Genomic DNA, 2,429 nt, shown 5'->3' on the forward strand with positions numbered 1-2,429 from the left:
CACCCAACAGAGGAAACACCCATGTGGAACCTGCAGTGTGTCACAGTGTGTCCTACAATGTACCCTTTCTTCTTTTTCTTTTTCTTTTTTAATTACACTTTATTCTCTTTGTATCCCCCCATAAGCCCCTCCCTCCTCCCCTCCCGATCCTACCCCCCTCCCCCTTCTTCACTCATGCCCCTGCCTAAATCCATTGATAGGGGAGGTCCTCCACTCCTTCCTTCTGATCTTAGTCTATAAGATCACATCAGGAGTGGCTGCATTGTCATCTTCTGTGGCCTGGTAAGGCTGCTCCCCCTCAGGGGGAGGTGATCAAAGAGCAGGCCAATCAGGTTATGTCAGAGGCAGTCCCTCTGCCCATTACTATGTAACCCACTTGGACACTGAACTGCCCTGGACTACATCTGTGCAGGGGTTCTGGGTTATCTACATGAATAGTCCTTGGTTAGAGTATGAGTCTCTGGGAAGTTCCCTGTGTTCAAATTTTCTTGCTCTGTTGCTCTCCTTGTGGGGTTCCTGTCCTCTCCAGATCTTAATATTTCCCACTTCTTAGATAAGATTCCATGCACTCTGCCCAACAGTTGGCCATAAGTCTCAGCGTCTGCTTTGATAGTCTGCAGGGCATAACATAAGACAAACCTACTAAAATCTGTCCATCTGAAGAAACTAATCAAGAGAGAGGACCCTAACTAACATGCTCAATCCCTATTCTGAAAGGCAAAGAGGATGGACATAAGAACAATGTACCCTTTTATTCACACTTCTTTGCTTGGGATGTCCATTGCAATGACTCTTTGGTCTGATTGAAAGACTGTGGCTTCTGCTTTTTTATCAATACTGGAACCTCATTAGGACTCCTCTTGGATATCCTGTTGTGTCCCCATGTCAAGGAAATACTGTAGTTTTGGATTTGTAGGACCTGACCCTTTATGCACTCCAGTAGCTCATAAATAGAATTAATGTTGGGGCCACTTCAAAGCCCTGAATCTCAGCCTGGGAAGTATGTGAGCTAGTCATCTCACTGGCTCTCCAGCTCTCATGCCCTTGGGTCAGTTCACCAATAACCCCCACAACCAGATCCAGGCCTTTCCTGCTGCCTAGGTGACATGCAAGGCCTGCTCTCCTGAGCAATGCAGCCAGTGAAGGACAGGGTCAGTTCTCCACTCTCATGACCACCCCCCCAGGTTAGATGCCATCTCGCCCCCTTCTGTGCTACCTCCCAGGAAACAAGAAGCAGGACTGGCTATCTTGCACTTACACCTTTGGGGCTGGCTCAACTGCAACCCTCACTTTCAGGGCCAGCTCTATTGTGCAGGTGGGTTCAGGACCAGCTTTCCTGCCCTCACCATTGGACAGGGCAAAGTGGAGGCAAGGGGATCTCCCACTTGCCAATGCCACCACATATCAGATAGAGACAGTCCTGGCTCTCCCACATTCATGTCTTTGGCCCAGTCCCAACCACCACCACCACTGCCAGGGTCAGCTCTACTATACTGGTGATGGACCTGGTGAGGGGCAGAGCCAGCTCTTCTGCCTGCCACAGGTGTTAGGGGTGGAAGAGGGGAGGAGGTTATCCTTCCTTTGTCCGTGCCACTGCATGGGAGAAAAGTTGCAGGTCCAGAACTCCCAGTGTCTGGGCTTATCACAGGAGTTGTCTCAGGATTGCTATGCCCAGTTTATGTATTATGGCACAGGGCAAGGGTCTTCTCTGGCATGGTCTGCCTCCTCAGGACTGCGTGGTCCTGAGCTGGCAGTCATGTCCAGACTCCTCACCCAGCCCGTCTACATGGCCCTTCGGGAGGGTCATCTGTCTTGATCTCACTCCTGCCTGAGGCCTGTGCTACCAGGTGGAGTTCTTCTAGCTCTCAGCTCACTCCTCACCTGAGAATCCAGGACTGGTTGGTGGTCATCTAAGGCTGACTCCCTGTTCTGGCTCTCTAGTGCCAGACTGTGGTTGTCTCAGGTTCAGTGTTTCCAGGGAGTGTTGGACCAATCATTGAGGTGTGCATAGGTAGGCACACTCAGCATAGTATTCTCGACCTCTTTTCTCTCTCCCACCTGGTGAGGCACATGTGACACTGAGCCACACGGGCAACACCCTAATGGCAGGTAAAATATTTTAATGTAAAGGACCTATAATGTTGATCAATAAGTGTGCATCATGCTTAAAGAAATAAAATAAAATTTAAGTAACAGACCTACTAGAGTTCAAAGGAAGCAGCCAAAATTAATGGCATTATCTTATTGGCATATGGGGTATATCCTAAGAATATAATTACTAAATTTGAAAGTAAATGAACTGTCTTAAATAAATTTGAGTAGTAGAAAATCTTTGTCTCTCTCTCTCTCTCTCTCTCTCTCTCTCTCTCTCTCTCGATCTCGAACACACACAAAGAAGCCAGAGAAAATCATGGAAGATTATGAAAGAA

The 2,429-nt window shown here is 48.3% G+C and overlaps 1 non-coding gene across 1 annotated transcript; it reads right to left on the minus strand.

Moving 5' to 3' along the window:
• Window positions 1-1,980: 1,980 nt before the first annotated feature.
• LOC132653382 (small nucleolar RNA SNORA17) lies at window positions 1,981-2,110 on the minus strand. The gene has a single exon (XR_009591137.1). It is a non-coding gene; the product is annotated as a small nucleolar RNA SNORA17 (small nucleolar RNA).
• Between the last annotated feature and the right edge of the window lie 319 nt (window positions 2,111-2,429).

The sequence above is a fragment of the Meriones unguiculatus genome, chromosome 3 (genome assembly GCF_030254825.1).
Source record: "Meriones unguiculatus strain TT.TT164.6M chromosome 3, Bangor_MerUng_6.1, whole genome shotgun sequence".
Taxonomy (NCBI): Eukaryota; Metazoa; Chordata; class Mammalia; order Rodentia; family Muridae; genus Meriones; species Meriones unguiculatus.